At 40.6% G+C, this 22,154-nt stretch overlaps 2 long non-coding RNA genes across 4 annotated transcripts in view; one reads left to right on the plus strand and one right to left on the minus strand.

Moving 5' to 3' along the window:
- The window catches only part of LOC144305183 (uncharacterized), a 31,314-nt gene extending 23,664 nt beyond the window's left edge, over nt 1-7,650 (plus strand). For both annotated transcript variants that reach the window (XR_013372229.1, XR_013372230.1), the window contains 2 exons: nt 4,987-5,209; nt 7,065-7,650. This is a non-coding gene — a long non-coding RNA (uncharacterized LOC144305183). The remainder of the gene's footprint in view (nt 1-4,986; nt 5,210-7,064) is intronic.
- LOC144305184 (uncharacterized) overlaps nt 1-16,449 on the minus strand; it is a 38,032-nt gene extending 21,583 nt beyond the window's left edge. For both annotated transcript variants that reach the window (XR_013372231.1, XR_013372232.1), the window contains exon 1: nt 15,920-16,449. This is a non-coding gene — a long non-coding RNA (uncharacterized LOC144305184). The remainder of the gene's footprint in view (nt 1-15,919) is intronic.
- Between the last annotated feature and the right edge of the window lie 5,705 nt (nt 16,450-22,154).

Below are 22,154 nucleotides of genomic sequence, written 5' to 3' on the forward strand. Positions count from 1 at the left end.
AAATGAGTCCCTGCTGGGGACTGGCTACCTGTGTGTCAAGGGGTATTTTGCTTAAAAAAAAAACATGATTAAGGTAAGGTAGTTTTTAAAAGAATCCCTGAGATCTCTCTCAAAAGATTTGTCAAAACTCAGGCATTCTAAGGGAGTCAAAGTGTCTCACAGCCCCCTTATATCTCTATATTAGCCTCTCTATCTTACTGCATAGCAATGGATTTCCTGCCTGCCTCCTCACCCCAGCCCCTTGTGAGTACTTCCTAAGAAGAAGTTATATCATCATTTTTTGTTTTTAATCCCCAGGGCTTAGCCTATGCAAGGCATTCAATAGTACTTAATAAATATGCAGACAGAAGAATACAGTTCTTGTTCACAGTCAGTATGACATAGTAGAAAGTGGTTCTATCCTTGGCTCTGCCCCTGAGCAGCTTCAGCTAACACATGTACTAATAAACCAAATTTCAGTTTATTCTTCTGAAAAATGAGTGGGTCACTAGCTGACTTGTGATAACATCTTCAGTTGTAAAGTTCCATGATTTTATGTAAGTGTGAGGTAGGTGGGATGATGGAAAAAAGAAATAAAACATAAAATACAGCAGTAAGTATGTATTAAACCATTACCCTGCACCTGGATCCATGCTAAGAAATGTCTTTACCTTCATTTTCTCACCTAATCCTTGAAACAATCCCATGATGTAGAAACTAATGCTATTTCAATTTCACACATGGAGAAACTGAAGTGCAGAGAGGTGAGTACCTTGGACAAGTTCACAGACCTATTCTGACTGAGGAGTTCAAGCTTATCAAGCGCACCCCTATTTGGACTCTACCTAATTCCAGTCACAAAAAGATGGCTGTTAAAAAAAAAAAAAGATGGCTGTTTTTAACAGCAACCTGCAAATGGAGATTTAGCCCATAACATGTAGGTACTAATGATAGATTAATATGATTTATGTCTCATGAAGAAATCCAATTTATGTAACTATATAATATCCTTCTCTTCCTTTTTTCCTGGACTTTGGAAGGGCATAAATATTTAATCCTCTAGTTCCTTTTTACCAGGAACACTGCATGCTGAGATATGAGTGACTTCTGGGTGGGCTTAGCCAGCTATAAGTAGGTCTGCATTCAGGATGGAGGACTGTTCAATATAGTCCCTTCCGTTAACATACAACGTTCGAATGCTTGACACAAGACAGCATTCCTAAACTTTACAAAGTCTTTGAATCATCTCAGCATTTATGAGTTCTTCCATTCCATCATTTAGAGCCATTGGGACACCTTTCTAACTTAGGTGCTATAAAGGATACCCAGAAGGTCTTAGTTTCTTCAATAAACTTACGTCCTGCAATGGCATGCACATGAAGATGCAATCAACACAGGCATGTTGATTGAACAGGAAGATTTTGCTATAAAATGGCAGTGCTAGAACTCCAATGTAGATCACTCTGTGGCTGAAGCTTGGACTCTTAGCAACTGAAGTATATCCAGCTTCCCAGCTGACAAATTCCTTGATATCAAGGATTGAAGTAGTATGTGCTTTGTTGTAGTGTCATATTGCCATATACAGAGCAGAACTCAGTAAGTGTCTCTGATGATAGTATGGAATAAAAAGTCCAAATTAAACAGAGGTTATAAAGAGAAATTTCCCTTATGTGATGCACTGAGAAGAGCACGAAGAGCACAGCATAATTTCTGTGGTATTCTTGCAAAGAAAGAGTGACCTGAGGCTGGTCATGAGGAAACATCAGAGAAGCCCAGGTTGAGGGTCATTCTGAAGACCAGTGGGATCCCATCAAACTCCCTATAATGATAGAAAATCCTATGGTCACGCTGTCAACTTGGTAACATGAACCACATGTGGTTATTCAATGCTTGATATGTGCTAGTGTGACAGAAAAATGATATTATTAATTTCCTTTAATATAAAATAATTTTAATTTAAATAACCACATGTGGCTAGTGGCTGCCATATTAAACAGCTCAGCTACAGACCCTCCACTGTCTGTTGAGAACATAAAAGATAGGGAAAGAATGAGTGAGGAATTGTACACAGATTGGAAGAAACTAAAGAGGCATGACAACTAAATGCAAGGAGTCCTTGGATGCCATCCTGGACCAGAAGAAAAGAAAAGAAGAGTCATCACTGTCCGGGACAGTGTGCAAAATTGAATAGGATCTGTGTTTTAAACAGAAGTGTGATATTATTACTGATTTCCTGACTTAATGGCTGATACAATGTCTGTGTAGGTGAATGTCCCTGATTTGGTAAGTTGGTATGTTCTGGGGGTGATGGGGAATACTATTTTCATCTTGCTCTCAAATGGTTAACAAAAGTCTAATGATAATGGAAGTGTAACATATTATGTGTATATATATACATAAATGTCTATGTAAGTATGTGTATATGTAAATGCCCATGTATATATGAAAATATGTGTATATGATGTAAATGTATGCACATTTTTGACATACATACAGAGAGATGGAGAGAGCAGCAGGGAGGAAAGTAGAGAGATGGAGCAAATACTGTGAAATGTTAACAATGAGAAATCTGGGTGAGGGGAATATGGATGCTCTTTGAATTGTACTTTGAGTTTGAAATTATTTCATAAAAATTTAAAGAAGAATTAATATTAATAAAAGTCCTCTGGACGTTTGCCTTTATTTGTCTGTAATCAGCAACATTCATTCTTTCATTCACTCGGCAAGCATTTATTAAGTATATGGTTTGTGAAAAGCACTTTAGGGGATACCCAAGTGAATAAGACAGTTCTTTGTCCTTAGGGAGTGTATAGTCTATGAGAGGTGATAAAACTTATTCATAGCCACTACACAAAACAATTTGAAAAATATTAAAAGAGAAAGGCAGTAAACACCATATGAATTTATATTTTATACGAGTTTATATTACACAAAGGGTGATTCTATAACATAGAGAAAAAGCTTATTTGAAGGATTATATCTGTCTCAAAGGATAGGAAAGGTTTCTCAGAGTGAAGATGGTGTATGTGGTTATTCTTGTCGGTGTAAATAGTATCTATCTCTAAAGAAACTTGAGGAACCTAAGCCAAGAATAGTGATAAAGCTCAAATCCCTTCTATAGCAAGCTCATAGATAGTCCTGCTACCTCAGCTTGAGTACTTCTAGGGACAGAGAAATCACTACCCTCTCTGAGGCAGGTTGTTCTGCCATCAGACAGATTTATCCCCAAGGAAAAACTTCCTTATTCTAAACCAAAGTCTGTCTATATATCTCTCACCCAATCCTGGTGATCTTAGGTGTTCCCTTTGGGACTATAAAGAACAAATCTGACCCCCTTTCTTCTTCTGTATGACAGTTCTCTGCATATTTTAAAATAGCTGAATCCTCTTTTCTCTGAACTAAATATCAGAAATCCTCAATTCTTTTGAGTCTCCTTATATCTCAGTCATAGCTTTCTGAATGTGTAAAGACTTTTCTATGTCTTTCTTAAAGTGTGATGAGCCTAAATGAGTTCAACATGCCACGGATCAAGAACCATGGAAAAAATAAATAATAAAAAAAATAATAAAAAGAATCATGGGATCATTGGCTCCTTCTTTTAAGACAGGTATATGCCCACTAATGGACATTGAGGCATTTTTGGTTGGAGAAAGATCATAGTATGCTGCAGACTTACATAGAGCTTACAGGTAACTAAAAGCTCTCCTTCTTGCGGTATCTCCTATATTATTATTGAATACTTGGCTTTTTAGGACCCATGTGGATCTTACATTTTATCTCTATTATGTGGATTTTTTTAGCATTCAACAATCACTCTAGTTTTGTGGAGATCCTTTTGGGTCCTGACTTGACATCCAAAGTGTTTTATATCCCTCCTGGCTTTATATCATTTTTAATTGTAATGAGATTAATTGCTATGTGGTTACTATTAAAATTTAATTGTGATAATCACTGTAAAAATAAATTAGAAAATGATTTATGTTAAGAGATAAATCACAAAAGATATTAAAATACAGAATTATGAAAATGAATGAAAAGATATGGGTGTGTATGATGAGGAATAGAGAGAGAACACACTGAAGAGAGAAATCATAAACTGAGCAATTGGTAAAAGACAGGGAACAGGAATTCTATCCATGTATCAAAAGTAATTACTCCAGAGAGAGGCATAGACATAACTGGACCTGCATCCTAAGGCAGGTAATAACAAGAGCTATTTCACACTGATTCTAGCTGATAAGATACTGGGACATGCCATCCAAAATTGGGGTGCCTGAGGGATTGTAAATAAGACCTTAAATCTGCTGCCTAAAAATTTCAATAATTTTTCTACCACCTAAAGAGAGAATCTATATATGGCAAATAATACTGTCTACATCTGTTCCAGGCCTTAACATCTTGCCACATCTTGCCTGGAGAAATCGAATATATATACACTAGATTCCAAATGTAAGAAGTGACTTGCAGTTCCCAGAACAGGTCAAACTGCTTGCCTCCACACCTTTGCACACGTTGGCATCCTTCCTTCCTTTGCTTAAAAAAATCTTGGTTCAAGGTTTAGTTAAGAAACCATTTACTTTCAAAATATTTATGCTCCTTTCCTTCAGTCTTGATTTATTTGCAATGTCTATCTATTTTGCACATATGTCTGATGAAGGATTTCTTTTATTAAATTATAATTATCTCTTTCTCTTTCTTTAAAAGCCCCTGCAGGAAAGCTAACAGAGTATCTGGCATATAGTAGCTGCTCAACTGATGTGAACTGAAAGATTGAGGAGGAAAAAAAAAACCCTGGAAGCAGGTTATTGTATTAGTTAGGAGTCTTGGCTGGCAGTATGAGATACCAACTCAAGTTAGTTTAACCATAATAAAGTGGGGAGGGCAGGTAGAGAAATGTCTCTCAGAGAATCTAGGAAAGGAAGAGAGCCAGATCCCTGGAAAGTCTGAAGCCAGGAACTGACAAAGCTTTAGGATATTTTCATTCTCTTCTGTTCTTGCTTCATTCAGATCATCCACTTAGTCGTCTTTCTGGCTACAGAATAGCTTTCTGCATTCCTGTAACAGTTCCTGCCATTTACATCTGGGAGTTTCATCTGCATGTCATGACTGACTCGCATTCCCCCATGTCTGGGAGGAAATTTGATTGACTCAGGTTGTATTGAGTATCACTCACTATCCAGTTGCTCAAGATGAGGAAGGAAGGGGCAGCATTGTGCAAATACTGCTGCTGGTGAGTAGCCCACTCTGCATGTTAAAGTAGGTGAAGGCGTTCTCGGAGAAGGACGGGTGTACACCCAAACATAGGCCATCAAGTCTGTCAAAGAATGCAGTGAATTGCTGCAAGTAGGGGAACTCTGGTTCGTAAGCTTGGATTTTATAAAAAGAAATTTTCTGGGGTTTTCAACAAAAGTTGCCTCTTCCTTTCTTTTATTTTTTTTTTATTTTATTTTATTTTTTTTTATTTTATTTATTTATTTTTTTTCTCTTCCTTTCTTTTAAACAATGGTTGGTCTATGGCTAACCTATCTCAAGTATCCACTAACTCAGGTTATTATAAATTATGTTTGGAGGAGTCTAGAGTACAAAGATGTGTGCAAGTGGGAGGAACATCTTGGAATGAGACTTTGTGATGAAATCTTCATTTTATGTCCACTGATGATTTGTTTTGTATTTTTCCCTTAATGTTTTACATCATAAAAGACCCAATTAATTTTTTTGATAGCATATTTAAAGAATAGTGAGCAATTGATTTTACTGGAGCATCGAGTATGTGGAGGGAGTGACAGTATATAAAAGTTCCAAAGTTAGAGAGTTAAGAATCTTTAGTTTATTTGAAAGAAATTTGAAAGTGTTGAACATTGAGAAATGGCATGATTGGAACTAGGTTTTAAGATTGTTGTGACAGTGGTACAGAGAATGAAACTAATTGGAAAAAGATGATTTAAGAAGCTGTTGTATTTGGGCAGAAAATGATTAAAAAACAGACAAACAAAAAACCCTGCACCTACATGGTAGCAGAAAAAAAGAAGCAAACAGATGATAAATACGACCTGAGTCAAGATACATTTCTGAGTTTATGAAAATTGTCCTTTCCCGCCATAGGTTCATGGATTTCCTTTTTTTAAAAGAAAATTTTTTTTATTTATTTATGATAGTCACAGAGAGAGAGAGAGGCAGAGACACAGGCAGAGGGAGACGCAGGCTCCATGCACCGGGAGCCCGATGTGGGATTCGATCCCGGGTCTCCAGGATCGCGCCCTGGGCCAAAGGCAGGCACCAAACCACTGTGCCACCCAGGGATCCCGGTTCATGGATTTCCTAAAGCCCATTCATGACCATTCATGAGCCTCTGGATTTGAACTTTGTACCTCTTATCCTCTTTATCTATTTCTCCCATCCCCTCGCTGATTTCTCCTTAGAGAGGTACTGGAAGTAAAGTAAAACAATAGGTAGAATTTTGAAACAGATCAGATGTGGAGGTAAGTTTGAGTCAAAGATGATGTGATGGTTTCAAGCCTTGATGACCAGAAAAAGCGTGTTGCCAGAAACAAACTGGAAAGAAACTTGAAATCAAATAGACAAGCAAGCTGTGTGGGGTGGTGTGCAGAAGACCCCATGTCTAATTTCAAATACTTTGCCTCTGAGATTCTTGTGGGAGAGCCATGTGGTCATGGGGGTGGACACATATTTTTTTTGAACATCTACTATTTTCCAGGTAGTGGATATATTTTAACTCTCTGAAGGGCCACTCAAACCCTAGGAGAAAGCATTTTCTTCATTTTATACACGAAGCCTCTGAGGCTTTGAGACTTAAGATACAGGTCCTGCAGTCCATTAAACAGCAGGGAGACGCGCGATCTCAGTGTGCTGGACCACAGACCCGTATCCTCTACTGTCCCAGAGTGTCGGCCTACAGGTGGCTACGAAGACCAGGATGGACCTTGAAATGCCATTCTAGTCAGTGCCAGAGAGCTTAGAACTGAAATGTTCTGCCAATGTTTTCTGTGTTTGTCTGGTCTCCACATGGAGGTTATGAATTTTTTAAGGGTCGACGTGGCATCATAAATTCTTGCCTCCTTCCACAGCACCTCCTGCAGTTCTGGACACAGAAGAAGACTCACTAAATACTCAGATTGACCAGTGATTCTGATCCCTCGTGAGAATTGCATAGCATCTTCAACTTGAGGTTGTAATCCCCATGAAACATTCATCTGGGTGCCTCCCTCTCCTTGGGTCCAGTGGCAGGTACAACACAGGAGAGGAAGATGACGATGTTGAAATTGTGGCACAGGAACCAGCTTCATTCTCCATCCTTACCACTTGCCGGCCTCTGAACCCGTGCTCTGTTCCTCATGGGAATGCTGAGAGACAGTACCTGGCCATGCTTGCGAAGGCTTGCGGTGTCCCTGGGTTATGCTGTCAGTGCTCCCATCACACATCTTCATCTTTCTTTCCTGTAGGATTCATTAAATTTCCCACCCATGACTGAGCTACATTGTGACATTTGACCAACTCAGGTTTGCTGAACTCTTGCCCCTGTCCAGAAGCAACTGGTGGCTGCTACCTGAGATGGGAATGAGAGAAGTGATTTGGAGAGATCATTAGACACACGAGAGAGGTACTGAGGCCTGAGCATGCTTTCCAACAAATAAAAGCTATTTAAAATTGTCAGCTGGACTAATTTCTCTCCCATGGTTTCCTAAAGGGCATAATGGTATCAGTAATAAGAGCAACCATTTAATTGTCTTATTTCATATTTTGGGAGCTTATGAATGCTTTAAATATATTGATTTGTTTAACACTGAAGCCAGTTACCTCAGGAAAACATGTGGGTTACTCTAACATCTGTGCAACAAAGCATAGAAGGATGCAAAAGGGGTGAGATAGCACCTACCTGCCCAGCTTAGAGATAGAGTTGCTCAGAGTTCCCTGGATCCACACGGTCCCAAAACCTCTTATTTTATGGGGACTCGGGGCCCCCTTTTAACATCATGTTTCTGTCTTCTTTACTATTATATCTCCTGCACCTGAAATATAATAGGTGCTCAAAAATATATATTGAATGGAAAAACAAATGAATCATCGAATGCAAGATTCCATGCAAGGTCTTTTATATAGAGCGAACATGGAAGGGATCCTAAGCTACTGCTCTGAGCAAGAAGGAAAAGCAACTTTTGCTCAAGTATGGCATGCTATTCATCTTTCACATCCTGTATTCCATCATTAGAGAGTGTCTGTTTTTAAACAGTAAATGTCTCTCTACTAGCAAAGCCAGATTCAGCTCTTGGCAATCATTTAGAACATAGAGAGATTCCGGTTATCAAATCCCTTTCTGCCCAGACAGCTAGCTGAGGCAAGACTACAGTCAGAGAGTTGAAAGGGAGAGAGGGAGATGCAGGCATGCAACTCTAGGATTCCCAGAAGAACCAGAGACAGAGGCTCTTCCTTCACCTTTCTACTACTATTCTTTAATCTAGGGCCCCAAGCTGTCGTTGGTTTGGGGAGAATCCAGAGGCCCAGAGGCTATGAACTGGCCCTCAAGAGGGAGTGCTGAAAACATAACCATGAACTGTTCCACTGCTGAGAAACCTCAGGGCACGCAGAGTTGAGCCAAAAGCAGCTTCTGCCAAGAGCAGCTGTCACAGCAGCAGAGAACAGCCACTGGGAGTTGACTGAGGGTAGAATGGCTAAGGACATTTTACGCTAGAGATATCCATCCTCGTCAAAACCTAGCAAACTAGAGAAAATTAGAGATGATTGATCAGCTGCAATTCTCTTCCCTGATAAAAGACAATGACAATTACCTGCTGAATAAGTGAGAGAGGCCAGGGAAAGGAAGATCATATATATAATGGCTCCTTTGCAACTCTGCTCACGCTCCTACATCTTTAGAGGGTAGCAAAAAATGGCAGAGGCTACAAATACCTAAGGCAGACACTGCTCTCTGTTCACCAAATTTTCATTTTCTTCTTGTCCTTGGCCCATAAGCAGACTAAATATCTTCACCCCTCTTGCATTAGTTCTCATAAAGAGAATATGAATGGAAGTGATATGTGCCCCTTCAGGGCCAAGGTATTATAGGAAGGAGATGTGCTTTCTCCATACTCTTTCCCATCTGTATTCAGCAAATGGGGGTGGGAGGTGGCAAAGCCCTGGAGGATGGCAGAGCCATGATATGGAAAAAGCCTTGGTTCCTGAATTACCACATGAAGAAATCCAGGTGTTTATAAAAAATACTGATCTTGGACTGTTTGAATGAACAAGAAGTAGCTTTTGTTGTATGAAGCCAGTATGCAATCTGAGTCTGTCTGTTACAACAGCCTGGCTCATCTTAACCTAAGACATGTCCCAAAATACACTCTGCAGACTTATGACAAGAGATGATTGAGCATCCTTCCCTCAGGAGGAAGACAAGACCCTTGGTGATGAACCCTATGATTCAAGGGTTGAATGAATGACCCCATATGAATCAAGATCCCTATGATTACATTCAACAAGATCACACATGCTATGGAAGAGAGTCATCATCAACAAGAGACATTTTCTAAAATAATCTCTCCCCTTCCCAATAGTGACTTACAGACTTCTTGCTGGTGTCATTAGAATGTGGGGAGTAAGTGCAATGAAGGAAACACTCAGAGTAGAGTGAGAACACATAAGGTGGGGGGCTGTTGCTGAAATTTACCAAAGCATAATCACTCAAGGATGAGCTGGAAAACTGAGTATCTAAGTCTATAAATCTGAGATTCAGACCCAAGAGTTTAAATGGTGGGGAGCTTTAACACAGCCAAACTAAATCTTGCTGCCCACCTCACTACCTCTAGCTTCTTATTCATATGGTGGAGAAAAAGAGGATATTACGTTAGAAAAATTCATGCTCACTACATCTCAACTCCCAGTCCCTTAATATAAATTAGGTAGAAGTGTCAAATTCCTTTAAATATCCAAAATGATCAAATTCTATCTGTAAAACCCAGAAAGTAATTTTTCTCAGGGTTTTGGAACATGGTGTCAAGAAACAGGCTTTCAGGAATTAGTAACCCTATAATAACAAAATTATTATAATATCACTAAAGGGTTGTTCCCAACTTTGGATTCCCAGGATCATAATAAATCCTCACAGTATGAATGGAAATGGGGGCTAATGAACTATTTTCAGAATTTCAGAAAGCCATGATAGAATCAATATATGTATCGAGATCATGTTGCAGTGACTATTTAAAACACTTAGGTTCTTTGACTTGGCCAGAAATATATCATCTAGCATGACAGCAATGCTTATTAGCTTACGTTGATGAGAAACTCTGATTAACCATCTTAGATGTGTTCAATTAAAATATACTAGAAAATATTTTTATCAGACTAAACCTTTTATAACATGGTACATATTCTGAAAAGACTAATAACAGCAAAAGGGCCTTTTGTTGAGAAAAAGGCTAGCCAGATTCAAAAGGCAGGATAGGATTAAGGCATTCAGCCCTTTAGATCCAGAGGAAATAAATTAATTTCTTCACCCTGAACACCTCAATATACCTGTATTTTTAATGGGCATTCTAAGAAAATTAGTAAAGATGCCTACCAAAGTGTAGCTATCAGGAGAAAAGGAGGTTGGGTGGTTGGGAAAGGGAAAGATATACATAGAGAAAGATATAATATGTATCTATCTATCATCTATCTATCATCTATCTGATTATCTGATATCTATAATATACATATATCTGATGTCTATTATATTTGTGTATATATATATATTTCTGATTATATATTTCCATGTAATAATACGAGACAGACAGAACTATTACAGGTGTGCTCTTCTCTTACTGTGGGAATAAATAAAGACCACACAAATGAGAACAATTAGGCTTATTCAGACCAAGCTATAGCAAAGAATTCATCTACATCACATTTGGCAGAGCCTCAAAGGCAGGCAGGGGAATGGAAAGCTTTACGACTAACTAGATGCAGGACATCCTGTGTGATTGGTCTGGGGAGTGTATTTGGCTTTCTCTCTTGTTGGTCCTGAACTGGAAGCAGGGGTGGAGGGACAAAGAAGAGGGGTGTTGACAATCAGGAATCAAGTCCAGATTGACTGAGGTTGAGCTTCCTGTACTGGTTGCTGCCGAGGTTGAAGATCAGAAATCTATTATCGTATGTGATCTGGCCCTTGTTCATTTGTATACAATCACCCTTTCCCTCTGACACACATTCTATGACCCAGTTTTAGGTCAGGGATTCACTTTTTTCTCCACTTTCTACCACCTCCTATTTCTACTCACTCCCTACTTTTTTTTTTTTTTTTTTTGCCATCAGCCTTTTACATGCAATTCCTCCAACCTGGATAGTCCTGTATCGTTAACAGAAACTAAACATAATCCTCACCCCTATGGGCAGCTTAAGCCCCACTGCTGGTCATTAAGTTTCCTTGGATAATGTTTGCTTTTAGTAATTTAACTTTTGTCTACATTCCTGCTGCATTTAGAATTTGTTGCCACATCATTAAACACTTGATTATAAAATGTTTTTAATTGATTTTCATTAATTTGTGAATGTTAATCTTATCTCTCAAACCAGATTATAAATTGGAGGCTGGTATCATAGCTTATACATTCTCTTTCATTTTATGATTCTTTGCAGTGCTCCATGTAGTAAATGCTCAGAAGATAGTTGTTAATTGAATACTATCTATACACACAATTCAAGTGAAGGGATAAAAGAAACTGACACATGATTCTATCTATTACCATTCCAGGTGCTAATTTTAGCCTCTATCACCCCAATTTTCCTAGAACTGGGGGATTTTGTACACTGAAATGAGAGGACCCTTTTCTAGCTTCAAGTGAAAAGGAGGAAAGACTAGTGATTTTTTTCAACTTCTAAGCCCTGTGTAGCAGTGAACCTTTTGAACAATTCATGAGATACATATTGGGTTTTTCAACAAGAAGGATACATGGTGCTAGAGGGCAAGAAAAAAATAAAAGTAAAATGGCTCCCTGAACCCGTGATGGAAGACATGAGAACTCATGTGACAGGCGGTATGAGTATGGATATTTTTCTAATGAGAATTCTCTACCAATTTCTGAGAGCATTTCAGATAAATTAACAATAGCAGCTAGAATAGGATCAAAGAAGAGAAGTTGTGAATATTTCTTTTGTCCAAAACCAAAGCAAGGATATATATGTTCCATGTTTGGTGTGTGGACCATCTAGCTGTGTCCACGCATGAGAGACTATTCACTGAGGCAGCTCTTTCTAGCTGAGGGGAGCACCAGTGGTGTGCTGGAGTGGCTCATATCAGCTCATCAGAGCCAACTGTAAGATTTTCAGAAATCTCCCTAGCCAGTTGTTAAATCATTGACAGCCTGGACTCAGCCATGTTGGGAATACACTACAGAAATTAGTGAACTCTACAAATCAGGATTTTTCTTTTTCCAAAACACAAGTGGCAGAGAGCAGGGTCATCCATCTCCCTTTCTAGAGAGCACCATCAAGGAGGTGGAGGGAAAAGGGTGAAGTGACAAATTCTGCATTTTCTAACTTCCTTGAAGAGTCCCTTAGAGTCAAAAGTATGCAATGTTAGAGCTGGAATGAGATGTTAGAGGGAATGAAGTCTGGAAATGAGAGGTAAGTTGCCTAAGATCATGTAGCTGGCCGGATCAAATAATCTGAAAAAAGTCCCAGTTCTCTTACCCTCACCCATTACTTTCTGGAAATGAATATAGTGTGTGATTATTCAGGATGGTATATTTTCCTCCCTCCTTCCTCTCACATCAAGGAAAGCTCCTGCTGGTAAGACCAGATCACTCTCTTGTGTCAGAGCCCAGCTCATAAAATGCTATTAAGTGAATTACTGATGACCTAATTCCCAGCTGCAGGACACATTCCATTAGAGGCAGGCTGGCTGCCAAGTAGTGTCAGCAATGGCTGGATGGCAGGAGTGATTGAAACCATCCTGCCTTGGGTGGCTGGGCCTCGGAGAGTGCAGTTCGTGGTGGGGAGGAGGTGCTCCTATTCCCCAACATTAGTCCTAGGTCTCTTTCTGGGAACTGGATTCATCAGCTTCAAAGAGAACTTTCTAGAAATAACAAGGGTCACTATTATAGAACCAACTAGAGATAGTGCTTCCCCTTCATACATGTCTAGAACATCAGAAGATTGAACTGCTATCATCCATAGCACCAAGTTCTGCAATTTCTTTTTTCTGGCCATGTTATTACTTCCTTTTTGCTTTTCTTTATTGTCACGCTGTCCATCCTCCTACTTCTATATATTCCATTTCCTTAAGACACAATTAGTTCCTAGCTGGTGATACGGTAGAGAAGAGTAGGAATAATATGGTCTATTTATTTTTAATTTACCTCAGTACTCCACAAATACAAGTTGAGAAAGTATTTGAGGGAAAAATACATTACAAATCAAAATTAGTTAAGTCCCATGTGGGTCATTTTATAGCTGCAATTTACTTCTCATAGAATGGGTACAAACATTAAATAAGATAAAGCACTTAGTAAGCTGTAAAGCAAAAATCTAAATGTAAAAATGTTTTTAGAAGTTCAAGAAAAAAATGGGAAAGTATTTTAATTTCAAAGGAATTTTAGATTCAGTTAGCCTTTACAAGTATCAGAAAGAATGTAGCAGAACTAATACTGGACCCAGAGTCAGGACGCTGGGAGCTAACATCAGCCTCATCAACTCAGATATTAGACAAGTCACTCATCTCCGCCTTACTCCTGTTTTCTCATCTGTGAAATAGAAAAACAGACTGGATAATCACCAGATCCTTTCCAGCTCTGAAATTTCTCTCTAAATCAAGATGAGAATAAACTGGAAGATCCTAACCTGTTCATTAAGTGCTTAAGACATCCTATTCTATTTAGTTTTTCCCCTTCATCTCTCATTTTTTTTTCTACTTTTTAAATCTTCTTTATCTTTCCATTTCTCATGTCTCATTTTCTCCTTTGTGACTTTATTTTGTCTCCACTGACTCTGCTTCTGGCTACTAGTGGTGTCAACTGGGCACTTCCTAAACCACCAAGCTCATTTCTAGGAACTGTCATACCATATCGACTACCAGTACAGAAGTATGCAAGTACATTTGACTGTGTTTGGATAAATGAGGTTCCCATGCGTCTGTGGGTGTTTATTTGAGGTTAAGAAGCCAGGTTTTATTCAATTATCCAGAAGCTGGGCAGAATGGCCTTAGAGTAAACTAGAAGTCCAAAGATATTGTGGTAAACCATGTGCCTGAGAATGAAAAATTAATAAAAATGAAAATAAGTAGATTCTTGGCATTCTGTGCTTTTATATTTTTGTCATCTAAAAATTACTAATATTCTGCTATATTGCCAAAACTCCAGTGAGATGTTTTTATTATCAATATGCTTCTTAACCAACTGAGAGTAAGACCTAGAAAATAGGCCCTTGGTAACCAATATCTCAAGGACACAGAAACTATGGCTAGTTTGAGCACATATATATATGGCTTTATTTCTCTCACTCTTTTAAGAAAGAATTGCCGCCTTTGAATCCCATTACCTCCTGTTACCTTCCATCTAAACGCTTAAAACCATAAATTAGTCTTTGGCTCCCTTGTCCTTTAATTTATTCCTGATTTTTTTCCTAATTTTGGAATTAAAACTAGAAGGCTCATGACTGCGGAGTATGTACTACAGTCAGACCACAAGTGATAGGTGTTTCAAAAATTCGTCTAGTGTTTGTGATGCTGTTGCTCATCTCCTTCTTGTTATATCCCCGGAGTGTGCAAAGGAGTCCCGACTGGCACCAACACCTCCTGCATTTCAGTCCCATTTCAACCACACAAGTTTTTCAGTGCCCTTCACACTCATATAATTCTTAAGCAGCCTGAACCTGTACACTTTTTCAAGCATTCTCTCTCGCAACTCTAGCCTCTGGGTCTCTTAAAATGAAGCCTTTAGGGCAGCCTGGGTGGCTCAGCCATTTAGTGCTGCCTTTGACCCGGGCCTGATCCTGGGGCCTGGGATCAAGTCCCACATTGGGCTCCCTGTAAGGAGCCTGCTTCTCCCTCTGCCTGTGTCTCTGCCTCTCTCTGTGTGTGTCTCTCATGAATAAATAAATAAAATCTTAAAAAAAAAAAAAAAGAAGCCATTAAACCTTGAACCTCTAATGCCAAAACCGTGTGGTTTCGTGAGTGGTAAAACTTGAGTAGAGGCCAAGCAAAGCTAAGACCAATACAAATTCCCTTAGAAATTGCAGCAATAGAAATAACTCATCAGAGAGAGAGAAAAAAATTGGAAAACCAGTTCACTATGTCACTTGACAGACAATTTTACAGAATTGGCATTTTAAATAGGGCCCTTTGTAAAACTTCTTTTTCTAGACTATCCCTACAGAAGTTTTTTTTTTTCCCCTGTCCTCCCTGTTGTGTATCTACTATAAAGGGCTAGACCTCAGAGGCATCTAATACTAACTATCCTTTTCTTTCTTGTATTAGAATTAATGTCACCTTTCTTAGACTGACCATGGTATGATCATCTGCTGCCTGTCACAAGTGGTCATTTGTGAGTGTATCCGGCTCCCTCATCAGAGCACAGGCGCCTTGAAGGCAAAGAGAAGCCCGCTCATTTTGCACACGCTAGGCCCATAGCAGACCTCAGAGAGTGTTTATTAAACCCAACTGGTTGGGATCCCTGGGTGGCTCAGCCGTTTGGTGCTGGCCTTTGGCCCAGGGCACAATCCTGGAGACCCTGGATCGAGTCCCATGTAGGGAGCCTGCTTCTGTCTCTGCCTATCTCTCTCTTATCTCTCTCTCTATCATGAATAAATAAATAAAATCTTAAAAAAAAAATACGATTGGTTTCTCTTTGTAAGGCCGGCAGGCACCTGCTGGCTTATGAGGGCTTTTTTTTTTTTTTTTTTTCAAAGACTTCGTTTATGGAGCAGAGCCCCTGTGACCCGCAGTTACCTAGGGCAGGAGGCACTGTTCAAGTGATGACAGCCCGGAGCTGAGCTCCCCCGGCGACCCCGAACCACCTGCTTAGCATCTCAGAGAGGCGGCCGGTCCTCCCGCCCGGGCTCCCGCTCAGCCACCTGCAACCCCAGGTCCCACCTGGAGTGAAGCTGACGTCACCGGGGCGCTTGTGCAATCAGAGCATCTGCCCAAGCACCCCGTCCTCCCCTCCCCCCCACTTCTGCAAGGGGTTCGAGGCTCGGGCGCCCGGGGTGCCCTCGGGGTGACCTCGCAGGCGGAGGCGGGGCGCCTCCCGCAGCAGCAGGGAGCCCCGAGGCTCCGGGTTACCACCTGGGCGTCTCCCCTCGAGGAAACAGGGTGCCCAGTGGTCTGCGCTCCTTCCGTGCCTTGCAACCTGAGATCACAAAGGAGGCCTAGAACATCCTTCCTCCGCTGGAAGCAAGCACCCCTCTGCCTCCGGATTCCTGGAGCACCCAGGGGCTCGCCTCCACCACACCCTCCCTGCTGGGGTGCCCTGCCCTGCTCCTTTACATCCCTTCCCCTCACTCCCCCTCGCTTCCCCTCATTTAAATACAAATGCTCAGGGGCGCGCAGACGTCACCTAGCGTCTCCATGGAAACCGGGAGGGCTGCGTGGTCCCCTGCAGCCCCAGCACCCGCTGCGGGGAGAAGCCTGGCGGGCCTGGGGGTGCTGCGGGGAGACCTTCGAGACAGCACTGCGAAGCTCCTGAAGCATAACTGCATTCAGACAAGACAGGGTATACAATGAGCTAGAAAAAGCAGGGCTAATTGATGAAATTCTCTCCCCATTTTGGTTTCAACCTAGGAACCCTCAGAGGGGACCAGGTCCAAGAAATCCGCAGGGTCTTCCTCCCCCCACCCCGTCCCCCACTGCTCAGTGTTCTCATGCAACCAAAAGCACTCAACCCAAAGTGAAGATTATTGGGGGGAGTCAGTTTTCTGAGTTTTCTTACCTTGAGTCAGCTGCCACACCTTACTCCAACAAAACTCTTCCCCCAAAACACTTAAAATGGATAAGATTTTACATTCCATTATGTATACAATGGAATATTCCTCAGCCATTAGAAACGACAAATACCCACCATTTGCTTCGACGTGGATGGAACTGGAGGGTATTATGCTGAGTGAAGTAAGTCCATCAGAGAAGGACAAACATTATATGGTCTCATTCATTTGGGGAATATAAAAAATAGTGAAAGGGAATAAAGGGGAAAGGAGAAAAAATGAGTGGGAAATATCAGAAAGGGAGACAGAACATGAGAGACCCCTTACTCTGGGAAACGAACTAGGGGTGGTAGAAGGGGAGGTGGGGGGGTGGGGGGTGACTGGGTGACGGGCACTAAGGGGGACACTTGATGGGATGAGCACTGGGTGTTATTCTATATGTTGGCAAATTGAACACCAATAAAAAATAAATTTATAAAAAATTAAAAAAAATGGATAGGAGAGCCAACACCACAGTGCTCCTCCAGCATGTCCAGCTATTTTTAATGTGATGCTTCATTTTATCCTCAGGAAGGTGGCTTTATGACTCCTATTTTACAGACGAGAAAATTGGCTCAGACATGTTAGTCTTCCAAGTTGATATTTAGTAAGGGTGAGAATTTGAACACAGATCTGTAATCACCATAGTTTAGATTCTTTTCCAGGAAGTCTAAACTTCCTGATCTTCTATTTTGTTTCCTAAGTAATTTACCACAAGGGAATCTCTCACACTTCTTCACTGAAAGGAGATGACCTTCATGACAGGGGTTCAAAAAGAGAGTGGAGGGGGAAGATCTGGAAGTAACAGAGCTGGGGACAGCTGCCCTGTGTTAATCTGTGACAGTCCAAGAGTGGATCTGATCATGGGTCTTCTTCTTCTTCTTCTTCTTTTTTTTTTTTTTTTAAGATTTTATTTATTTATTTGAGAGAGAGAGAGAGACAACACAACAGCGGGGGGAAGGGCAGAGGGAGAAGCAGATCCCTCCCTGAGCAGGGAGCCCAATGTGGGGCTAGATCCCAGGACCCCAGGATCATGATCTGAGCCAAAGGGAGAAGCTTAAGCTTAATCCACTGAGCCACCCAGGCACCCCCGATGATGTGTATTCTTAGAGAAGTGGTTGGGATGATGCACAAGAGATGATGATGTACAGTTATTTCATCCACAGCTTCACATCCGATATAAAGTCTTAGAGAAAACTGGACCTCCAGAGTAGTTATATCTTGCTGGATTTCTATTTCGTCTCCTTTTGTTTGATGTAATACATCTCAATTCTCCTTTGGTTCTTTTCCTCATCATATTAAGGATCCCTGTATTACAGTTGACTCTTGAACATGGAGTTGAATGGTGTGGGTCCCCTTATACATTTTTTTTTTTTACAGTACAGCACTGTAAATGTATTTTCTCTTCCTTATGATTTTCTTAATATTTTTTCCCTCTAGTTTACCTTATTGTAAGAACACAGTATATAATAATACACTATATACATCAATTGACCATTTATGCTATTGGTAAGTCTGGTCAATAGTAGGCTATTAGTAGGCTATTACTAGGATATTAGTAGTTAAGTTTTTTGGGGGAGGCAAAAGTTATATGCGGATTGACTGTGCAGGGGGCCATGCTCTAACCCCCAAGTCATTCAAGGGTCAACTGTAGTTATCTATGTACTATAACAAATCACCAAAAATTTGTTGGCTTAAAACAACATTAATTTATTACCTTATAGTTCTGAACCTCAGAAGTCTCATGGGTCTAAAACTAAGACCTGTTGGTAGAGCTTTGTTCCTTCTGGAGGCTCTACAGGGAGAATCAGTTCCTGTTTTGTCCAGCTTTAGAAGCTGTCCTCATTCCTAGGCTCAAAGCAGCATTTCCTCATCAAAACCAGCAACAAGGGCAGCCCCGGTGGCTCAGAGGTTTAGTGCTGCCTGCAGCCTGGGGTGTGATCCTGGAGACCGGGGATCGAGTCCCACATCGGGCTCCCTGCATGAGGCCTGCTTCTCCCTCTGCCTGTGTCTCTGCCTCTCTCTCTCTTTCTCTCTGAATGAATAAATAAATAAATAAATATTTAAAAAAAAAAAAAACAGCAACAACATCATTCCCACCTCCATGGTGGTTGTAACTCCTCTGGCCCTTACCCCTCTGCCTCCTTCTTTTAACCCTTGTGATTGCACTGGGACCACTAGGATAATCCAGGGTAATCTCTCTATCTCAAGATCCTTAATTTAATTATATCTGCAAAGTCCCTTTTGCCATGTAAGGTAATATAGTCACAGGTCTGGGGGATGGGGATGAGAATGTCTTTTGTGTGGGAGCGTTATTATGCTTACCACAAATAGCATGCCTTTTCTATCTTAAAAATGATACTTTTTCAACCTTTTGTCCTTTAAATCATCACACAATTTGTCTCCCATAACAGCCATTTTTTTTGTTTTGTTTACAAAAATTAGTACATATTCACTATCTTTATTTCCTCCCGTACTATTTACTTATCTCTCCACTACAAATGGCTTCTGTTCTCTTCATGATATAAAAACTCCCCGATCTAAGTTCAAAATTACTTGCAAATCGCCACTTTCATTCAATATTTACCAGTCTTAGTTCTACTTGTCAGCAGCCTTTGACTTTGTTGAACATTTTCTTCTTTGTGAAATTCTGTTTACCCTGGGGTTCCAAGACAGTACACCTCTTTTTTCCTCCTTTCTCTTCCTGACTCTCTCTCTGATGTCCTCTACTCAGTCCTTTTTGTGGATTTCTCATCATCTGGTTGTCCTTAAACACTAGAATGTTTTCCAGAGTCTTGCTATCCGAAATGTTGTCTGTGTACCTGCAGAATCCATATCACCTAGCAGCTTGTTCAAAATGAGCATTAGGCCCATCCCAGATCTACTGAATCAAAACTTAAGATCGCCAGGTGACTATGCACACTAACACTAGACACACCCGTCTAGAATTTTGTATTTAATCCCTTAATATACTCCCTGGAAAAGCTGATGAATTGCTCAATTTCTAGCCACAAGTTCCAAATTTACATGATCAGCATCAGTCACTCTTGGTATATGGAGCTCGCCAGCAGGCATCTTCCTCTAGATGTTCCACAGGCACTTCAAACTCACCCCATTCAAAAGGAATCCGTCCTCTCCAACTCCCCATGTTCCTGTTTTGGTAAACAAGTGCTTCACCCAAGTACCCAAGCCAGAACATAAGCCCCTTCCATTCCTCATCTCCACATTCACACTGTCATCTTGTCATGTCACTTCTCAGGAATGTCTTCTCACATCTCCAAGTCCTACCACTCAACATATCACAATCGTATCATCTGTGACTTCTCAGCTAGTGTCCCTGTCAGCAGTCATAGCAGAGTACCAGAGCCTCCCCATGACTGCCCACTCTCAGTGTTTGAAGGCTTTCTGAAACACACACACACACACACACACACACACACAACTTGATTAAAGCAGTGTCTTGTTTTAACTCTCCTCCCCTCATCATATGCAGAATAATATCTTAATTCTGTAGCATGATGACAAAGGTCCTCTTGATTTGACCATTTTCTTTCTCATCAGTGTCCCCTCCTCACACACGTATTCTTCACTTTACACATTATTTGCACCACATGTCTTCATACTTCTTTAGCTTGTGTAATCCCTGCTGCTTACACACTCTCCTCAACATTTTACAATTGAGAAATTCTTACTAAATCCTTTGAAACTGAGCTGAGCCACCTTAACTTTTTCCCTGACTGTAATCTCTTCTCACTCCCAGCAGAAATGGGGTATTTGCTCCTTTTTACAAACCTATACTTCTTTATACGTATATATGCACTTCTTATCTGGTGATTACTATACTTATCACAATGTTTTGAAACTGTAACCACTTGTTTATATGGAAAACTTCCTGAGATGGTGGTTTTTTTTCTCATTTTTTATCTCTATATCTTCACCAGGTTGCATACTCCTTAGCACATCTTAGACATTCAATAAAGGTTTAATAAATTAATGAATCAAATAGACAGTGTATTAATTGATCAATTGATCAAACAGCCCCCAGGTCTGAGATTACAGTGGCATGAAGCTAGGGATGCCTGGACACACTCAGCCCACTCAATGCTGCACCAGTAACTTTAATTGGAAAGAATCCTCAAGGCTGTGCTTTTAAGAGTGCCTGGATACTCAAATAAATATCATGGTATAATAATACTTTCTCTGGTTTTTAGATTATCTCCTAAATTAGCTGGCAGGCTAAAAGACTTAAATATAAATCTGACTGCTGCAACACGATTAGAATTCAACTGCTTGGCTTTACATGTAAAAATGTTTGTTTGAACTAAAAGAGTGAGGTTGATTTGCAGTTACATATTTTTAAGAAATTGGTGGGTTCTTCTATTTGAGCATCCTAACCACTGGATGTCTGGTCACACTCAGTAGGAAGGTGCTGCTTGCTGCATGAATAAAGAGAGCCCATCACTGTGGCTCTATGTCTGGAGCAGGGGTACATGCTTAGTCCACAGAGCCACCATGGTATCTGCTGGGACTTACTACGAAAGGTATTCTTCTTCCCATGGTTGGACAAGGAAGGTCATGATTTCTGTGGGGAGCTTCAGGCTGCCATGGCAACTCCCAGTTTTTTCTCCATTTTCTATTTGTGCTATTTCACTAGAAGAAGTAGAAAGCTGTAATCTTTTCTCCCCCCCGCCCTCCTTTTCTTCTCCACTGGGTCTAGGATGGACAAAGGTTAGCATTAAATCTTGCTTATGATTTTCTACACCTTGTGAGACTTTGTGCAGCCCTACTGATAGAGACAAAAAAAAAAAACAGAAAACAAAAAACCCCACAAAAAACCAGGATTCTACTTCTTTTTCTGAACTACATTGTTAACTCTTAATCAAAACAACATACTGTCGTAGCCAGTGCTCCTCTATTCCCCCGTAGAGTCGGAATGCAGAGCGGGAGGAAAGGGAGTCAAGGTAAGGTAGGAAGAATCTAACTGGGCAAAAACCAGCTACAAAGTTGAGCTGGAGGCATGCATAATCCACTTCAGTTAGGAATTGCTAGAGTTGTAGAAGGTCCTAGAGCAGGGGTTCTTAAACATGTCTGCACATTAAAACACATGTTGGGGGCTTTTAGAGACATAGATACCCTGCCACAGAGTGTACTGGAACCAAACAGGGGTGACTCTGTGTGGTCAGCCTCAGGAAAGCCAGGGGCTGAAATAAAATTCTATGAGGGAT

This window comes from Canis aureus, chromosome 35, assembly GCF_053574225.1.
Source record: "Canis aureus isolate CA01 chromosome 35, VMU_Caureus_v.1.0, whole genome shotgun sequence".
In the NCBI taxonomy this organism is placed as follows: Eukaryota; Metazoa; Chordata; class Mammalia; order Carnivora; family Canidae; genus Canis; species Canis aureus.